Below are 22,211 nucleotides of genomic sequence, written 5' to 3'. Positions count from 1 at the left end.
CTTTAATATTGTTAATGTTTGTGGCGTTGGATTATCTGAAAAAATATGAAAAAATAAATTTTATGTAAAGGATGACAGCAATTTAAGAACTGAAATTCATCCATCTGGCGAAACATAGAACCAATACTCAAATGTATGCCAATGTTAAAATTACAGGCATGGCTAAGATTATCGCTGACACGTTAGAGAAAATACTTAACTTTGAAAAAACCCTCAACATATTTATTAAAAAGAGTGCAAACTGGAAAGATAAAATAAAATAAACCTGGAGCCCTTCTATGGTATCCAAATGGCACAAAGTTGGGAAATGGTACGGGTATGGGCATAACGGTGCCTAACTATCAGTAATAATACTATCAGATAATCTGGTTTCTCTAAGGGCTTTCCAATCCTACTTGATTAACTCAAAATTGTCCGGTGCTGAAATTAATAAAGGCCTTAAAGCCTTAAAAAACTTGGATCTACACATAGCCCAATGCTAAAGTGAGACCCATGTCATAAGGAAATTTCAGGCGACGAGTTTATCTAAAAATGCTGTCTCGGAACAACTCATAGATAAAATTTATATTGTGACATAAGTTTTAGCCACATTAAAAAATAACTGTAATATTGGGTTACTAAAGAACACAAAAATTAATGGGAACTTAAGCCAGGAATGATGCACAGAGAATACTTTTCAAACTAAACAATGGTACAAAGATAACATCCTACATAATAGAAAGGAATTAAAAATGCTAACAGCTATATTTACGGAATATGCTCTAGTAAAATAGCACTTTTCATAAAATCTTACTACTAACAAATAACCAATGTCGATTATGTTTAAGTTGTAAGACAGAGAACATATCCTTTGTAACCTATGCAACAACTAGGAAAAGTCTATGGTACTTAAAAAGCCCCTTCTTGAGCTATGTAGATCTGGATATTGTACTATGGGAAATTCTTTACTTCAAAAAAGAAACAAAAATCATTGGGGAATACATAAGAATTTTAAGAAGAAATCTGATGTAATTTCTCCGCACTAGCTAGGAAAGAGCTATGGTACCTAGGAAAGCTATTTTTGCAATATATATCATACCTCTGAGAAGAATTCTTTAATTGTATCGGTTTTTATCCGCTTGATCATATCTAGATCCAGATTATTCTTGAGTAAAAAAATGGTCAATACATCTTACACTTTAAACAAGAATTCTTTATTTCATTAAAAATCAAAAGTCTTCCAGAAAAACCAGAGATCGAGTTAAAATGCTAAATGGACGTTGAATAACTAATGAAAGATGAAATATATGACTCCGAATGGGAAACAATTGACATTGATCATTTTATTGTATTGATCTATTTTCGCTAGCTTGTATTTCATTCATACGCGTTTCTTCTGTAAGTCTTTTCAGCGATGGTACTAAATTTTGTTATTCAATTGTTATACCGACAAATATACATGTAGATCTTAAAGATATATCAAAAATTTCTTTTGATGATACTAAAACGTTTTTTGCTAATGTGTAATAAAGTGACGCCAGCTTTTATATATCGAAAGTCCACGCCTTCATACGTATTGTGTGCCAAATTAGCTTTAAAAAAATAAACTTTATTATTTATTTCCTACAGTTTTATACACTAGAACAGTTTAGAATTCGATCGAAGCCACTTTTGTCAAAGAGATCGTACCAATAAGATGAGAAAGGGGAAACTGGCTAAAACAGATTAGCCGGAAATGGGAAACAATGTTAGATTTCTGAGTCGGCTCAGTGTTTGATCGAAGCCTATCTCTCCGTCTCGCAAACTCCATTTCAGGTTACCGAATATTAGATAATTCCAAATGAATGGAATCATTCACAGCTCTTGGCTGTCGTGAATAAAGGGGGAACTGTATTTTGATACAATTTCAACAACAATTACAGGATTTAGGCACCTGATAAACCATATTGGATAAACATGTAACGTCATTAATGTAAAATTCAAGTTTCAGTGGCCAGTACATTATCATATATATTGTTAAATATATTTATAGTTGTGAAATAATTATTGTAAATTGTCGCTAAAACTGTACATATATGATGTTTCTGCAGATAATCTATGTGGAATTTCAATCTTCATGGAGGTCATTAGACATGTGAAGAAAGAAGAAGACAAATTGTTGGGTTCACCAAGCTTTCGGCAATTTATAGTGCCATCATCAGGGCCTATTATTAAAAATTAAAAAATATAAAAATATATAAAAAATAAATAATATACAATTACCAATTAACAAAATAAAATAATGTACATACTTTCCCAAGAGTGCAGAAAACGATTAACATGGTAAAACTATTGTAAAAACGTCTTGGGTTTAAGGTTTTGAATCACATGGCCAGCATACTACATTTAACATGGTGAAAAATAGTCATCTATATAAAATTATAAATAATTATTAATATACACTATTCAAATTTACAAAAACAATAATTTATAATAAAATTTAATAGTACCTCACTAATAAAAATCCATATGAATAATAAAATTGTTGAACCTTATTCATAAGGATTTTTATATTTTTTAATTTTTAGTAAATAGGCCCTGATGATGGCACTATAAGTTGCCGAATGCTTGGTGAAACCAACAATTAGTATTCTTCTTTCTTCACCTGTCTAATGACATCCATGAAGACTGAAACTCCAGATAGACAAATGACAATATTAGGGGTGTCGCTCGGTGTCGCAACGGTAAGAGCGTTCACTCGACGACCCATCATCAGGGTCCCGGGTTCGAATCTCAGCGGTCATGAATTTGAACCCATAACACTTTTATTTATTTTTTACTGGTCACTGGTGACTTTGATCTACTATTTTTACACTGCGAACTAATAGATCTATCGTAGAAATAGTCCCTTCTTTATTTCTATACCCCGGAAAGTGCTCTGTCTTTAAGGTAGTTCTGCACTTTTTGCGATTCCTCTTCGATAATTTTTCTAGGATCGCCTTTCTGAAGGGGCTACAACGCGTCCGGGCAGTTTTGTCGTCAAGTAAGATACGTTCCGATGTCTCTGCTTTTTCATAATAAAGTTGGCAGATATCTGACCCTGTTTTTCTCATTCTTGGAGTCGGTTGAGTAAAAAGTGACCAATATAAAAACCTATTATTTTCCTTAATTCTTGTGTGCTGAGAGAGAAGTACGTTTTTGTTTTACTAGCTGCTAAGGAATGCTCAAACTGGAATTTTGATTCAAAAGGTGTGTGGGATGCTCCTATTTTGTTGGTTAAGTCTTTATGTTCACTTCCATTCCCAATCCTTGCTACCAACATCAGAGTCCACATAATTCATCCCCGATGCGGCAGATAGGGCAGGTATTCTCAGCTTTAAGGTAAAGGTGGAGGACTTTAAGGCTTTCTGAGTTGCTTGGCTATCCAAAAATATGTATATGAGCACCATTTAATTCATTTCTGAGCACAAAATATTATTCATCTCGGCTTGGAGAATCAATGGTTTGGGACCAAGTGGTTTCCCTAAGTCAAAATTTGGGACTTTGACTCTAGTCCCTACTCCATGTTTTATTTTAGCTCCATCTGAAAACCACAATAACATCTCTCTATCTGTTTCAGGGCTTCTATTTTTCTAAAAATCTCTTGTTGTTATTTTTATTTGGACGGGCGTCAAAAATTAGTTTTCATTTTATTTTGTAAAACATTTTTGTAACCATATCATTAATTTTCATATATTTTAGATTGCGTACATTGTGTGATGGCTTTTTATGTTACGTGTCTGTTTTTGTATACCATATCTTCTGGAACCGAAGGTTTTTCTTTCTTTATTTTTTTATACAGGGTTTTACAGGGGATTCACTAAATAAAACTTAGTTCAGTGCCACCAAGGTTTTGTATCGTGCATCTTTCCTGACATATTAACATTTTTGTGATTTTAGTCTAAAATCAATTTTTTTTAAATAAAATCGTAATTTCTCAACTTACTTCATTACAGTAAAAATCTGACCTTTATTTCGCAAACTACATTACATTTTCCAAAAGCTAAAAACTTTCGGTTGAACAATTCGCACTTTTGAATGCACAGTAGCAGCTCAAAAATAACAAATGGCCAAACCAATTTTTTGTAATGCTCAATTGTGGCTCGTGCAATGACTTTTCCATCAAAATTTTTGGGGATTTCACCAAAATTACATTAATTTATAAGTATTATAAGCTATTATATATATAAGTATAGTGTATTCAGAAGCGAAAATTGTTCCTCGGAAATGTTGATATCTTGTGGAAAATTTAATGCAGTTTGCGAAATAAAGTTAAGATTTTTATTTTAATGATGTTGAAGTTAAGGAATTGGATTTTACGTTAAAAAATCTGATTTTACACTGAAATCACAAAAATGTCAATATCTCAGGAAAGAGACAAGACAGAAACCTCGTTCTGGTGGCTTTGAACATTTTATTTAGTGAATCGCCCATGGCAGTTTTGACATTTAACCCTGTAACATCCTGTATAAATAAGACATTACATAGCCTGTTGATTTCGAAATTTGGCTAAACATGATGTACTCAAAGACAAAAAATCGGACACTCGTATTTTGTTGTTTATTTCAAAGTATATGTACTGTTATCGTTATATTAATTGCAACATATTTATTTTAATGTGAACCTAATTAAACATGATTAGATATTCATCACTTTCAATAAAAATTATTTAATTACGATGCCTTGACAAAATTGACGAAAACAGGGGAAACTATTTATGGATAGTTTATCATTTAACTAAAAATTTTATCAAATGATTTTCCGATGTGTTGGTGAATTTTCTTTCAAACCGTCATAATTAAATAATTTTTATTAAAATTCATGAATTTCTGATCTCGTTTAATTTGGTTTACATTAAAATAAATATGTTGCAATTAATATAACAATATTATAGTACATATAGTTTGAAATACACAGCAATATACGAGTGTCCGATTTTTGTCTTTTAGTGTATAAATCCATATACATACAATTTTGCACGCCCTAAATACCCGACATCAAAAACTATTTTTATTACAAATACTTTATTTTTATATATATGTTATATTTTTATTACAAATAATTAATAATTCCATTATATGTCGTGGTCTATTGACCAAATGACTTCTTTTAATTAGTTAATCTTTTTATGGAAAGTTTTGGTTGAAATGAAAAAGTTAGTGCCACGTGCGGGCTTCGAACCCACGACATTCGGCTAAATACCACTTGAGCTATCGTGACTTCGATATATAATTAATAATATTCATTATCAAAACATTAAAAAATCATGATGTATAGCAATTTTAATTTTTACACCAGATTTTTTTTAATCGGGTAACAAATGTTATCCATCAACGAAAATAATCAGTCCAAGAAAGTACTTTTTATCACGCTTAAAAACTTGTTTCCCATCTTGCTGAGTGTGTTAACTTCAAAATCAAATCAATAGGTAAATTAAGAATTATTTTAGCATTGAATTGACTGAGAAACCATCTGGCCAAATGTTGGTTTAGGATTTATTTTTATTGCTCTCACGAGAACAAATGTTTATATAAACACCGCCACGATACGTTTACCAACTTGAAACTTCCCTTTATTAACATCACAGAGAAACGCGTAAACTACACGGATGAAATCCCTTGTGTGACAAACGCCGCGGTAATTGTTACGGTTTATTTTACCGATAAAATTTATACACTTTCGGGCACAACAAAAATGCCCCGTCTATTTTAGATGTAGGCTAATTGCCTTTCATATTGAACGGTTGTTAAATCTACCAACGTGGAGTATAGCTTTAAAAGAATTTAATGAGATCGTGCCTGTTGCAAGTTCATGTATAAATCATGACAAGTAATGCCAAAGCATTACTTAGTGGTGCGGTGAATAAACTAACTTCCACATTTTGCTACACCATTATAAATTATTTTTCTACTATAAAAACTTCCTACTTTTTTTACTATTTATTTATTAATTCAACCATTGTATGTATAGAAAGTACACTCAACGCAATATATTAGAAAAAAAATTTCTAACAATAAAAATTTAAAAAGTTAAAGAAATAGGTCTCACATGTACTAAAAGTATATGTATATACACATACACTAAACATAATCATTAAAAAATGGAGGACAATCTTAGGCTCTACCCTAACGAGGCTCGCGTATATGCAATTTTACAAACATTTTCCGAACTTATTGATTGAAAATCAAAGTCATGCAGCTTCCTAAAATATCTTTAAAATGGAAAACTTTAGAAAACCCTATAATTGATGGTTTTAAAAAAAAGAATATATCAACACTATGCCAGAAAAACCTCCTGAAAATTAATGTTAAAAGTTTGCTAGAACGGAAAGGGTGAGTGTGTCGTCTAGCAACCGGGATGTTGTCACCAAATGTTGACTTTAAGAAGAGTAAAAGGGTTAGGGTAAAGGATATAAAATTCTTGTGAAAGTTGACTATCAATATTTGAAGGAAACTGATATTATGCACAAGAACCTTTGACCTAGCAAAGTCGACAAGTTCAACGCCGGACACTGCGGGAGAAATTTGTTTCGACTTTTCTCCTAAACTTTTCGCATTTATTACATTTTGAAACATTCGCTAAGTCTTTACGAGCAATCGGTAATGTACGAGTAGTATCATATAATGGAAGAGAAATTTCACGTAACGTTTGCCATAAATATTTTTTAAAGAAACTAAGCTACTAATAAACCACTGCTTTATAATAATTGCTAAATTATGTTTCTTTTTTAATGCCGAATATATGTTTGAAAAATTAAAAATAGCTTGTTTTCACCTACCTTTAGGTACTATTAAGGAATGCATCCAAATCTCCTGAAACATAAAAATGTTGATCAACTTATAGTTCATTCATTATTATACAATTGTTACAAATTACAAAACAATAAGTTTAAAAATGGCTGTGATTTTTACCAAATAACCTTTTGGTTTCTTTGGTAAAATTTACAAGCACATGTCTGAATGATATGTGGAAATCAAAGTATCTTCATAATTGGGTAAAGGGTAAATCCTTAAATTAAATGGCTCATTTTTAGCAAATAAATTATTATGAAATGTAGATTTCACAAATAATTAAAAAATGTTTGAATCATGCACATACATAATAACACCTAAAAATTAAAACTACTATTTTTTTAATCTTTATTCATTAGTTGTTTAAAAATACTTGCTACTTAAGTTATGTGTTAGTTAGTTATACATATATTCACTGTTTATATGTCTAATTAGAAGAAAAGAGTTTATACTTGCTACGATAATTACAGAAGTTTAACTTAATAAGTAACCCCATTATATTTAGTGGTCTATTGACCTAATTTCTTCTTTCAATTAATTAATCTTTTTCTGTAAGGTTTTGGTTGAAATGAAAAGTTAGTGCCACGAGCGGGATTCGAACCGACGACCTTCGGCTAAATACTCCGCTGCTCAAGCTCAAGTGGTATAGCAGAGGCGTATTTAGCCGAAGGTCGTGGGTTCGAATCCCGCTCGTGGCACTAACTTTTCATTACAACCAAATCCTTACATAAAAAGATTAATTAATAAGTAACTCTAAATCTATAAGTAACTCTAACTTTCCCTCGGTGCGACCATTAGCAATGATCGTTCAATGATGGTCGTGCAACGATTAATGTTACCATTTTGCCGGAGCGTTTGCGAATTGTTCATTTTTCACTTTAGTCGAGTCATATCGTTCGAGAAAAAAGTTCTGTTTATCAAAATGAGTTTAAAATAAATTAGAATGAAATAAGATGGGGTGAGTATATTGTTCAAATTTTTTAAAAGAAGTTCCTAGTCACGGTTTGCCGGTATCAACGATCGTCTTTCGACATGAATTACTATTAAAGCTGATTTTATTGCCGCTCAATTTTGAACGTCCGAACGCAACGAAATTTTACCCTAATAATACTGTAAGAAACCATTTTTAAATTAGTGATTAATTTCTATGACAAATATTATTTAAGTACATATTTAAAACAGCAGGTAAATCAACATTTATTATATTATTTATCCATTTATCTTCATGTTTAATTTTTGCTTTTTTATTTCAAATTTCTCAAACCACTCTAGTTCCCTCCGTTTGTTGAATCTGGGTAACACTGTTGTATTTAAATGGAAATTGAAATAGGTTTTAAAGAGATTTGATTCTAAGTGAACACGTAACTCTAAAAATTACTCTAAAACCTTCTCTTTTGAGTATTTTCCCTACCTTTTCTGATAGTTAGCCAATGTATGGCAAGCAACGAAAACCTAAAGATTCATTTTTGGTGGGATTGCTGAGTCCTATTATTGCTTCTTTTAATGTTACTTTTTTAAATTATTTTTACTAGCAACCTATCGATATTTAAATATATTTTTTTAATAGAATGTAATGTTCATTGAATGTACCAATCTTTTAGTTATTTAAAATTAAATAATATCTGAATATTAATGTAAACAGGTAAATATAATTAATAAATTTATTTCAGAACATTATGCTAGCTTTCGATATTTTTTATTAGTATTGATTTTTTGTGTGTGGTTTATGTTGCTGTTGACATTTACTACAGGCAGTATATGTGTAATATTGTGTTTCGTTAATTTTTATTTCAACCAATACCTTGCATAAATATTAATTAATTGAAAGAAGTTATTTGTTCAATCGGACACGAAACATAATGGATTGTTTTTTCATAATTTTGGACAACTATTTCTCGCCGAAGTTTTCTAAAATTACTTCTGCGAGTATGACTAAAGTTGACTATTCATAATTCGGTGTGTTGTCCGTTTAATTTTTGAATTTAAAATAGTTTTGTTCTGTCGTCAGAATTATATTCGATAGTTTTTGTGCAAATTCTTTGTCACGGTATTTTTTTAGTGTGAATACCCTGTAATATTTTCAATCGTATTATCCTGCCATTGTCTGTTTCAGGTATTTTTTATTAATTTGTTAACTAATTTTAGGAATTAACTCTAATTGGGTATTTTTACAGAAAACTCATTTGTTTTTTACATAAACGCGAAAGAATCCATGAGCTTTCATAAGGTGCGAAAGTATAATGGGCAATCCGTGTTCCAGGACGTGGTTGTTTATTTATCACTTTTCCGAATTCAGCAAATACGAAAATTTATACCGGATTTTAGTCATAAACAAAAATCATCAATGATAATGAAAATAATAATTGAACATAGATAATCTCCGAGTTTTTTAATGATTTAAGCTATTAAATATAAATATTATAAAGACAATTGCAGATTTATGATAATGAATTGATAATTAATAAATGATAATTAATTTTACATAGAAATGTAAATGGATCCCTCTAATGAAAAATGATTGATTGTTGCTATTATTATTGGTAATTATTCTATAATTATTTAATGGCTTAATGTAGTTGTTACATATCATCTTGCATGTTGATGTAAATGTACTTAATACATAGTTTTTTTAATCATTCCGTAAAGTTAATTTATATTTATACATTTGTCATTTTCTCAGAAAGGCCAACACTGTCCAAAATTACTTTCTCGTAATAAGTAAGCTGATTTAAAAAGAATTTCTCGATTCTTTTCAACTTGTTCTACGACGGGCACACGGTTATAACTTAATAAATCTTCTATTTAATTAGAAAAAATTCATTTAAATAGAAAATGTTTCCTCCCCTGACATTATCCAACTTTGTGTCCTCTTTTGAGGCCATGGTAATGGCATTTCCAAGTTGAAAGTTCGTGTGGTATTCAAGATTGATTCGTATAATGAGAAAAACGGCTTGGCATAATTTTAAAAATTTTGGAAGAAGAGGGGATGTGATAAAATGTCCCGTGCCTATTTTTGTTTTTTAAATTTTGGCCTGTTCTACTTGAGTTGCGCGTTCACTTTTCGCACCCGTGTAGGTTACATGTTAGGTAAGAAACTGATTTGGTGCCAATTCGTTTAAAATCTCTGTAGTGCCGACAGCCAAAACAAACTTTACCAAATACGAAGAAGTAACACGCATATTCCATCTTTCCCCTGCGTCCAATAACAAGGTGTTATCAAAACTGATTTTTTATTGTTTTTGCTTGAGAACTTGAGTACTTTATAAGTTATAACATTGGTGTATTATGTTTGAAATAAAATCAATGCCAGAACGCGCAAAAATGATGAAAATTCATTCAGTCATTCATACACGAACCCCCTGTCACCCCCTTGTCTTTCCCCGGCAACCCATGTTCGCAGGAAAATACAAAGAGAACAGGAAAAAGATATTTGTCTCTTCTTTTTGTATTTTTATTTTTAAATTCAAATGAATTGAAAGATTATCGACACAAAGTGAATGAAATATGAATAAAAGATTAAGAAATTGAATACGGTTTTGATTGAATTAATATTGTAAACGTGATATAAATAAGTATTAAGACATTAGCATTAACGTTCTTCAGAAGAAACTTAATATTCATTTTTATTTCTTCAAGACCATTCCTTGATCCAGAGTGTCAAAAAGGGGTCGATACATCTAACTTGAAGACAGAAATTTGTATATTTTGCTAAACAATAGATTAAAATTTTAACCATATAGTAAATTGGCGTTTTACAATTTTTATTGTTTAACCTATCTTCTAAAGCACAAGCTTAATAGTTTGAAATATCTTCATAAAAATCTTAACACTGAATTTAAGTCGCAAAATTGGGCGGTTCAGAAAAAATTTTATTGTAAGAAATGTTCCAGCCTGAGTTGGCCAGGAACCAATTCTTGTAAGAAGATAATAGTTTGAAAAAAATTGAAACATATTCTTCACAATGATTAGTGTGAATCGTACAGAACTCAGTTTTGTCTGGGTAACCAACTCTTCTACTGCCAAGGCAAAAAAGGGTTGCAAAAAGGTCATGTTGTGTGATTCTAGTAAATGGGATGGGTGAGCGATTTACTTTTAGTTGGTTTCTGATGGCCAAGTGATAAATTCGAATCTCTTGGTAAATCACCTTTTCAAAAATTGATGGATTGAAATTTACACTTTTCCTTTGCCCAGCAAAAACACTCCAGCTTAAATTTCAAGAAAAATAAGATATTCCATTTACATTTATTACGCAAATACCCACAAAACGTGTCTGTTAATATATCTGTCCAATTCTATAATTTTACTTTGCCACATGTTTTGGTTTAGACCTTCTACTGTTGTTTGCTTCCCATTTGATTTATTTATTAAAGTTTAACTTTATATAAAATGAATATTTGTTAGTTTTGAGCCGAAATGATTAAATAATATATTCCGGAATATAGGAAAGAAAAAGACGGGCTTTGCGTTCTTTTGGTGACCTCAACTTTATCTCTCCTACCCCTGCCAAATATTGTACCATTTTTTTTTTTTATGAGGGTTCGCAACAACAACCCTCAAGGTGCCGGTGTTTTTGAAAAAAAAACCATTTGTAAGTATGTCGGGTTTGAATGCAGGGCCTCTGGGTTCGAACCCGAGACCTTTACCTTACAGTTATGAGCACCGTGTCAACGCCTAAACCGTTGCGCCCCCCCCCCGCCCTATTGTACTAATTATAGTATTAGTTATTACTTTGTATTTTGTATTTATTCACTTAGTTTGTAACTAATACGCTCTAACTTAAAAAACCTTTTCCAGAATTTTTTTCTCTAAATATCTGTTTCTTATTGCATTCTGACTAAATAATTTCATAATTTAAATAGTCAACAAAATAGATGGTTTTAGGATTATTATTGAGCGTTCTAAATTATTATATTACGTATTACGTATTTCGGGCACTCTCAACCCGACAGACAAGAATGACACATCTACACGGAAAACAAACACTTTGAGCCCTGAAGATGATCTCAATAAAGATCGAAACGTTAGCATGAAAAGGAAGTGTTTTTCTAAAGCCTACGTCACACCAGACCGCATCTCACGATCTCCAAATAATCATTATAATATTACATTAAGTCTCTTATAAATAGCTTTTTTATTAGTCTTTTCAGTTGAACAGTTTTCATTCTTATCAAGTAATTTTACGTTGTCATCATTTCGACTTTCATCCTTGAATATTTTTTGAGTCGTAAGAGAACTTTATATCGCAATTACTTTTTAATATTTCTTTTATTAATGGCCGTAATTTTCTTCTTTTACAACTTATCACCGGCGGAAGTCCTTTTGTGTAATAAACTCACTACTTGAAATTTAAGTTGTTCTGCTATCATGTGAATCTTTCATTTCGTAGGCACTCTTCGTACGTTCTCTGATACTTACAAAACATTTATCACGGCTCCATATCATATAACTGAATTTTCCGAATAATTTATGGTTTGTCTACACAAGTATTATCTATAAGAGTTATTAGTCACGGGATTAGATCAAAATTTCTGGTCAAAAGTTTCTCATTTTCTATTTTATTGAGCTATAATGCATATAGTAGTTGTCTTAGAATGATTTACGCGTTCCACATATTATTTTCAGATTTCTCTTTTTTTCTCGTTTAACACATTACTAAAAATGCTGGTAATAAATATTTTCTATTGATTTTAGATTAGAAAACATCTACTGTTTAATTACTCTGTACTAAAACTACGTATGAATAAACGTTTAGCAAATACCCAAAATGTATTATAAAAGCTTGAAATACAAACACCAAAAACAAATATTATATAGTAGACATGTAAAATAAAATTATCAGTCTTTGTTTTTACATTCTTGCTTTTTAGAAATGAGATAAATTTATTCACAAATACAGTTAATTTATTGTACAGTTGCTTTATCACTATTTGTGTCAAATTACATTTATTAAAAAATTTTAAATGATTACATTTTTAATTTACCTCTTGTCAGTTTAAATTGATTCATCCGATTCCGCAGTAGTGAAATGTTTGTACCACTCATTGCGATAGTCTACTGGAAAAAATGAAACAAGGCATGAAATTGAATGATCACATACATATTTATGAGACAAGTGATAAAGAACTGGTGAACACAGTTTTTTACAAACCACTTTACAGGACCTTGAAAGGTTAATCGATAAAATAAACGTTCAGATGTTAAAAGGCACCCAATTATTGCATATTTGGAGGTAAGACAATTTGTTTTCCCAATTTGTTAGTTTGCTTTTATTAGTCTAAATGTCATACTAAAGAGGACTTCACTGTGGGCGAAGTTTATAAATGGACCTAGTCTAGACCACTCGAGACTCATTATCATTAAACTTTCTAACGTTAACCTCTCCCAACTACCAATAAATTCTATTCTAGGAACAGCCTATTCTAAAAAGAGCTTTGAAATAGAGTTCACTGACAACAAACCTACCTGGTTCCGTTAGGTTGGAAGTAAAAACCAGTATAACTACAACTCTATTGACTCTCTCTCTCTCTCTCTCTCTCTATATATANTATATATATATAAAATCTTAAAAACAATGAACCTTTGATATAAATTCGTCTTTTCTAAATTTTATAGACTATTTTTAAGTCTGATAGTTTAAATGATGAGAATGCTTACGGTGCTTAGGGGTTATATAACATTTTAGAATGTGTAAGTAAATTTTAACAATTTTCTATGGGTCTGTGGGGGATTTTGGTAAGTCCTGGACCGATAGGGATAAGGTGCTTAGAGGCTTAGCCCTCCTATTCTTAGCAACACCCTATGCCATGATCGATTTTAGATAGATATTGGGTTAAGAATGTCAGCTATTTCTTCTGGGTTCTTACAGAACGAAGAAATGAAAAAATAATATAATCGTGAATGTGTGAGAGAGAATATGAGCGAGAGAGAAAGAGAGAGGGAGAGAGTTTGAGTGAGGGTGAGCGAGAGAAAGAGGGGTAAGTTTTCACACGTGGATTATTGGTAAACATTTAAAAATGTTAATGTATGTTCGTTGAATTATATGGTTTGGGCAAAATTTACTAAATTTAAGTTTTCTTGTAAATATGACTCATTTACTCTAATCACCGTAAATCCAGATTTATTATTTTATTTTCTCGTCCATCCATTATATTATATAGATAAACAGATAGGGAATGAATACAATACTTAAAATTCTCACTTCCAATTCATTCAAAAATAGACAATAGTTTCTGGTAATTACGAATAACGATTTTGAATCTCCACATGAAAAATTATGACGTGATATCCTAACACTTGTGATTAAATTTTGTAGCCTGGAAGAAAGTACCAGATTTTTGTTTGCTTCTTGTATATTTAGCAAGTAAGCAATTTAATATGTCTATATTTATATTTACATTTAACATTAAAATGATAATATTCAATAATATAATTATTCCATACTTAATCTTCACTTCAAGTTTAACTTTATAATTTTATGAACGCTTTATAATTGTGATAGCATGTTAAGATTTCCTTTCTCATAATTTGCATAGTGTCTTTTGCACAGAACTTGATACTCTTGTTTGTCCAGCAAATGTAGCAGAACGACACGAAAAAAATTTCCGTCTTTAGCCTTTTTCCCCCTCCGGTAGGTAAGCTTCACACAAAGTCCCCTAATGTTGTAATTGCTCTGAACTTGGTGTTGGATTTCTTTCATCAACTTTAACAGAAAACCTTTTATGACAGTATTTTACGGAAGCGCGCCTACTAAAGCTAAACTCGTCCGTTACGTTTCGTGATTTATGGAAATTGACCACTTTCCCGGGAGACAAGTTTAATTATTTGTATCGTGATTTCGATCAAACCCGTCGGATTAGTTGACACGACCTAATTTCCTGTTTCTATGAAATTTGTTAAAATTAAATACTAATTTTAAATTATATTGGTTATCAGATTAAACAAATCTTAATATAAGTTCAGCTATTCAAAAAAATTTCACCGTTCTATTTATCAATCCTTATATGTATTAGTAGTCATAATTGACCTATTAATTATTTAAATTAATTTTACTTTATATTTAAAATCTTAGTACACTAGCTTTTTCATCTCAACCAAGATCTTAGATAATAGTATAATCAGGTTTTGTTTAACTTCCAATTAATAACTCTCTACAGTCTTTGTTGTATAATCAACTTGTGTCCGTACACTTGGGTGTATTTCTTTCTTTTTTTATCAACAAGAAAGAACAGTCCATCTCTAAGTCATTTCCAAAGGAAAAACATGATTAAAAGCATCTGACAATCGTTTAAGGCCTTGCCAAACATGACGAAGCATTTAATAATCTAAGTCATTCAACTGTCTTCATATCATTCGGCCATTTGTTACGATCACAAAACACTTTCTCGCCAAGCATAGATCTGGTCCTTCGCGTTTAAAAATCCTGTGGACATAAACGGATATTGGATTTGATCAGAAAACGTTCCCACAAAAGTCGTCTACAAAGACTAACCGTAACATATAATATTACAAACTTTTTGTCGTAAAAATATCCAGAAAACTTGTAAAAATATTCGTCGGGCTCAGAAAGAAGAGGAAGAAGTTGTTATAAAATTACAGACTTAATACCATCTAATAATTTTGTTTATAAATCATATTCTTATGAACCCATATATGCATATGCCTGTGCTATATTCTTTCTTTAAAAAACTGTTATACCTTTTTTTTAGTGAAAAATTGCACATTTACTGCGCGAAGCGTAATCGTTTACGGTCAACATGGTCCGTTTCTACAGATTGCTTTGTCCAGTCGTTTAATATCTGTTCTCACCGTGTTTTTCTCTGACCAATGCCTTTTTTTAGATTCGATAAAAAGTCACGAGTCACGATTCCGTCCGTTCGTTTTCATTTGTTTCAACGCAGAGTTATTACAGTCGAAAATGATTTGTGAGAAACGCGCAATTTATTTATGCTTTGATTTGTTTTGTTTTATCGGTGTATTGGTCTCGTACATTGCCAAGTCGGCGAGCATGTTCGTTTATTTCCCATGTAGTGAAGTTAATATAAAATTGACTCTACGTGTGTTGTTAGTCTGTGACATGTGTTACTTAGTTTGATCGCTCTTAATTGACACTAAATGATTGATGCTTTCTTAGCCTATGTCACATGGTCGGTCCTGTGTTTTCTTGGGTGGTACATAAACTTCAAACTTAGCCGAAATATACGACTCTCTCTCTCCCTCTCTCTCTCTCTCTCACACTCTCTCTCTCTCGCTCTCTCTCTCTCTCTCTCTCTCTCTCTCTCTCTCTCTCTCTCTCTCGCTTTCTTTCTTTTGCGCTCTCATACTTCAGTCAATTGCTTGCTGCCCAATTGCTTATTCATCTTTAACCACTCAATTTTTAGGTTTAGCATTATTAAATGCAAAAATGAGACTCTGTATACATAAATACCAACTTCTAAGTCTTCTACATAAGTTTGTATTCGTAGTAATTGACCTTTGATTTTAAAATGGATTCACAACGGTTACTAAAAAGCGATATTTTAATTTCTAAATAGAGTTTGCTTGTGGACAGCATAAAAACGTTGACGGTCCTGAATATTCAGCATATTCAGTCAATTCAGAAATAATTTACAAGGGACAATTTTCAAATGCGCCCCCCACCCGCATTTTCATAATTAGCATCATCTATAAAGAAAACCAATTAATACGGCCGTAAATTCGGAACGACTTAATTGAAAAGACGAACCAGAGAAGACAATTCCATTTTCAATTATAATATGATCTTAAAACTCAAAACAATAACTGATTCGCTAGGAAAATTATTGCGGACCATATTTAAAACCATAATAGAAATAAAGAATATTTTTATCAAAAAACAATATACTAATAACAAAAATGTTTTCTATTTTAAAAACAAAATTAACTTGCTATTCATTGCAACTAGCATGCAAAAGTCCAAAAAGTAATTTTATCTCCCGACTGACGCTAGTTGTAGAAAATGTCGCTAAAACTTGTCTTTAGAGACGAGATAGAGCAAACTACAAAGAAAAAACTCAGAGGTAATGATTGTACAGTTGACTTTCCTCACGCCACTCACGTCCTAAGGTCAAGGATTATTACAAACACTTATCCATCTGCACCGCTTGACTTTTTTTTTTTACTTTTGTTAGTATTGTTGAAAAACCTAATGTAAATAAAACATTGAATAGAATTAATTTTTTAATTCAAAGAAAACTTCAAAAGAATTTATATCTAATTTTTATATATTTTCATTTTTTTGTTAGATTGGCATTTTTAATGGTTAAATGGTTGATATCTTTTTTTGAAAAAAAATCAAAACTAATAAATTACTTTTATCTAAGCTTACTTTAGTATAAATTAAAGATTTTAAGACAAAATTTACTTACTCAATTAATTATACAAAATTTTTTTGAAATGAAAAATTTGTGTCACATGCGGGATTCGAACCCACAACTTTCGGCTTCGATATAAACGGGGAATTGAAATGAGAAGTTTGTGGCACAGGCGATCGAAGTCACGGTAGCTGGGGGACCGCGGTAGCCGAGTGGTTAGCATGAGAGACTCTGACGCCGCGGTCGTGGGTTCGATTCCCACCGTCGCCTCTGGCCCTTTTTTCCCGATAACCCCCAATTTGAACTTGAACACACAAGAATTCGTACCATGGCTAATATGCAAGATCATAAGGCCAATAAAAAAAATAATAAATAAATTTAAAAAAAAGTCACGGTAGCAAGTGGTAGAGCGTCGTATTTAGCCGAAAATCGTGGGTTCGAATCTCGCCTCTGACACAAATTTTTCATTTCAAAAAAATTATGTGTAATTAATTGAGTAATTATATAATTAAGCATAAGCTGATGAAAATAATTAAAAATTAGTACAAAATTTACTATTAAATAATTTTGTACCAAGAAATGGTTTAAACTTAGTTATAAATTTGATTTCAAGAAAGAATATTATACTTTATAGACTTTGTGTTGAACAATCCAAATTAAATTAGCAAAATGCTGTTAGATTTAATATGTAATTTAAAGAAATAAATTGGAAGTCTCCTTTTATAAATCGAATAAACGTGTAATTCCTTCGTTGGCCAAAGTTAGCCAAAAAGGATTGGAGAATATCTACAATTAGGGTCGAGGGCAGTGGGTAAGGGGTCACCTAGCGACAGCCCGACTAACAACAAAGTTTGAACAAATTAATCGATGAAGAGTCGATGAATAAATGGGCGAGTGAGAGAGGACTGTCATTTTGAAGACCTACGACCCACCTGGAAAACGATTCGAAAACGGCCAGGGGATGTTTCATTTGTACTATGTACGTGTTATAGAAATTACCCAAGGAAAATATTTATACTAAACTGTTCCATAGTTCAATACATCGTTCTGATGGGAAATAAATATTTACGATAGGGTAGAATCGAAAGAACCAATTTTTCTTCTATTCGAAAAACAATTTGGATCTAATTTCATTTCGATCGAATAACATATTCAACAAGAAGTTCTCCATAAGGAAATGACATTTGAGTATATCTTAATTCTTATTACGCCTCTGCAAAATATGCCTTTGGTCCCTTGAGTTCATGTTTTACTCACGTGACATTTATTGCTCCCTAGACTTCATTGTTTTGATCCCTCTATTTCTTGGTAACCGACAAGCTTTAATTAAATTCGCCGGAAGAATTTAATTTTCTAAAATTAGGAAATATATGTAACACACCATAACGGCCTAGCTTCTCCTGGGTGATATAAATAATAGGGCTGATAAATGTTCCATCTAGCTCTCGTTAAGTTTTGCTGTTTTGAAATACGTTGTTAGTTGAAGAAAATTACAATCAACTCATTGGTTGGATCTCAATGCGTTGCGTGAAATAATTTTTTTTTTTACATTATATAGTGATTTTAAATAAGTAAATTACTTATTTTGATACAATGTAATTTTTTAGGAGTGCTAAGCATGGGCTACTGAGCCCGAAACGTAAAAACACATTTGTCCTGTGTGTAATGAAATAAAATATAAATTTCATCAAAGAAAGGAAAGTTCTGTCCTATTTTTGCATTTTGAGCATAAAGTTCAGGCTGAAACATAAAAAAAATTGTTACTGTCACAAACTTTGTATAAGAACTCTGTAAAACTTCTTTACAAGTTACCTCATATATGTGGTCATAATATCGCGCACTTTAACGACGCTACCAGGGCCCCTAGAAGAGTGAAATGGCAACAGCAAGTGCTGATGAATAAGACGAAGTATGTGAAAACAGCAAGTACTCAAGGAAGTAGGGAAGAAGGTGTCCAGATAAACAAGCATACAAATATATATTCAGACTTGCTAAAGTTTTAAATACCTGAGTGCATTGGAGACGGAAGACAATGACATAAATCCCGAGATTATGGCCAGATATAAAGACGTATTTCGGCCAACAAAAGTCATTAGCTATAAAAGAATTCTTAAGCCTGTCGTTACGAATGGTAGCAAGAGATGGCTGTTAACATATGGAAGCGAAATGGTTCTAGGATATGGTAAAGGATCCTCAGAAAAATATTTGGCCCGAACTTAAAAAAATATAATTCGGAAAATTTATAAAATTCAGCTCAGTTCTGAGATTCAAAATAATAAACCTTTTGTTTGTGTGGGTGTGTTATGGCAGAATATTCAGTAACAACGTCCCACAAATCAAATAAAGATTACTGAATTTGATTACAAGAAACACAACCACCAAAGTACTTTAGAGCAAAATATCAACGAGTATATAGAGCAACTAGCCCCGGCGACTCGACAATTTGTTAAGTGTACATACAGAAAAATTTTATGAACGTATTTATTAGCGGGAATGAACGAAGAAGCTCAGTGGAATATTGAGTATCAACAGGACAAACAAACTTTTAGATTAAATATCAATTATTACGAATGTGTATGTTTTAAACATGTTGTTTAAACCTTATCATCATGTGTGAAAGAAATAATATTTTATGAGGGAAAACAACGTCCCACAAGTTCGATGAGAAATCAAAAAAAGATTACTGAATTTGATTAAAAGAAAGTTCTTCAATTTGATCAAAAAGTGTGATAATGAAAATATATGTTGAACACAATTTTATTATTTTAAAATGGTTTTATTTTCAAATAGAATTATTAAACAAATGGTCTAATTCAAATTTGTTGTTTAATTTCAGGCAAAATTTCCCTGTGGTTTTTTAATAATAAAATAAAAAGTCAAGACCACGTCTCAAGATCTCTAAATAATCATTAATTAACGGTCACTAAATACCACACATAAAATAAACATTATTTATGAACATTTACGTTGAACGTTTCGGGAATGTACGCCCTTCATCAGACATCTCTTTTACTACATCGGTATGTATTTCAAAACATATGACAATCTTGCATTTGCTGTTGGACCTTAGGGCCAAGATGGAAGAAGGTTACTTATTATAAATTATAGTAAATTATTATCTATAATAGTATTATTTATAGTAAATTATTATTCTAATACTATAGAAGATTGCTGATGTTGCTTGCAGATTCCCGAAACGACCAAAGTAAATGGTAATAAATAATGTTTTTGCTTTATTATAAAAAAACATATGAACATTTTGTCTGATATTAACCAACAAACAATTTTATGTACTTTCTAACTTTCTAAAACATTTTATATAATTGAAGTCTAGAAAAGGATAGTCTATTTCAATGTTCTATAGTACAGACTAAACTTTAAGAAAATAACGCTAAGAAAATCTAAGCTGCATTAGTACATTCAATTTTCATAACAAATAAAGGTAACAGAACTGGCCCATGGAACATAGCTTTTAAAAGATTTACAATATTGACAGGATTGAAAATGAAAACTGAAGTCATTGAAGTAATTAATTCATTTAAAGCTCCAAAAACCGACAAAAGAAATAAATATATTCGGTTGTTTTGAGTAAGTAATACTTTACAACGTGAAAAGTAAAATTTATTTAATCATCTATACTTTAAAGTAGATTTGAAAAATTTTGTTCTGCGCCGAGGAAAGCCTTACGAAATGAGAATGTGAAATATTAAAATACTGCAACGAGCTGGAAGAAAACACCTTCAAAGATTATAAAACCATGAGTTCTTTTTTTTTTTTTTTTTGCTGCGTCGAAAACATTAATTAGTTTGGGGAGAAAAAAAATTACCTACGACATGTTCTAGAGCCTTACTTTTCCTATTGATATTGAAAGTTTATAAATTCAAATAAACGAAACCATCACGAAACTGCACGAGAAGATGATACAGGTTGATTTGAAATGTAAATAAATTTCCTTTCAAAATTAAATGTGTTCCTCTCGTAAAATGGTCCCGATTATCACAACTTGAACTTGTTTACAAGGGATTATAAACTATTATGAATTTACATGAGTAAGACCGATTTGTATGTAAATGCGTTGTTCCCCTATTTTCCCTTCTAAATTCAAGACTTAGTTTCGGCGGTTTTACCGAAATATGTTCTTAATATATGCTGTTTAAACAGTATTCGAGCAGCATTCGAGCGGGCACTCTCGACACGACACGCAAGAATAGCACAATTACCCAGAAGACAAACACTTTGAGCCCTGAAGATGATCTCAATAAAGATCGAAACGTTGGCACGATAAAGAAAATGTTTTTCTGAAACCTACATCACATCAGACCGCATCTCACGATTTCTGAATAAATTATTCGAGATATCGAAAATAATAAAATTTCTATCAGCGTAAAATGTTCATTTTTCGCAATTTCCCACATTCATATTTTACTACAATTGCTCTTCTCTCGTGAAACTAATTATATTTTTTAAATATTTTACTACTATTTTACTTTGGGGACCGCGGTAGCCGAGTGGTTAGCATGAGAGACTCTCACGCCGCGGTCGTGGGTTCGATTCCCACCGTCGCCTCTGGCCCTTTTTTCCCGATAACCCCCAATTTGAACAACATATATAAGAAATTCGTCATGGCTAATATGCAAAGATCATAAAGCCAATAAAAAAAAAATGTACTAAAACTGATATAAAATAGCAAGTGCCCGAAGCTCAGATAATACTACAAATGTATTTATTTCTATGCCATTTATTCAAAACATATCCACATCTTATGATTAATAGCCAAAATATTACAAGGTGTTAACACAAATATTAGTTAGTTGTCATAAGTAAAACTTTTTTTTTCTTTGTTTTGGAACATTCAGCACGAGTACGGACCTATGTAATATCAAATTCCATTTTTTAACATGACTAGAAATTCACAAAGCAATAAATAAATAACAAATAACGAGAGCAATAAAGATTGTTCGACACAATAAGTACTAAGAATAAAAAAAATTCGGTGCGAAAACAACAACAGCAAAGGATAACAACAACATGAATAAATAAAGGTGCAGACCTACCAAATAACAAATTACATTTTGACAAAACTAACATTTTGAAG

At 31.4% G+C, this 22,211-nt stretch overlaps 1 protein-coding gene across 5 annotated transcripts in view; it reads right to left on the bottom strand.

Moving 5' to 3' along the window:
* Positions 1-22,211, bottom strand: part of LOC106663893 (small conductance calcium-activated potassium channel protein) — a 444,847-nt gene that overhangs the window by 412,372 nt on the left and 10,264 nt on the right. For 3 of the 5 annotated variants that reach the window (XM_014389122.2, XM_014389120.2, XM_014389123.2), the window contains exons 2-3: positions 12,770-12,842; positions 6,776-6,809 (exon numbers count right to left, since the gene is read on the bottom strand). The gene's annotated coding sequence lies outside the window, so the exon portion shown is untranslated. The remainder of the gene's footprint in view (positions 1-6,775; positions 6,810-12,769; positions 12,843-22,211) is intronic. The other 2 variants (XM_024229796.1, XM_014389121.2) reach the window with 2 other exon arrangements.

Source organism: Cimex lectularius, unplaced genomic scaffold (genome assembly GCF_000648675.2).
Source record: "Cimex lectularius strain Harlan isolate CLEC.00 unplaced genomic scaffold, Clec_2.1 scaffold41, whole genome shotgun sequence".
Taxonomy (NCBI): Eukaryota; Metazoa; Arthropoda; class Insecta; order Hemiptera; family Cimicidae; genus Cimex; species Cimex lectularius.
This window is presented reverse-complemented; position numbering and strand designations above follow the sequence as displayed.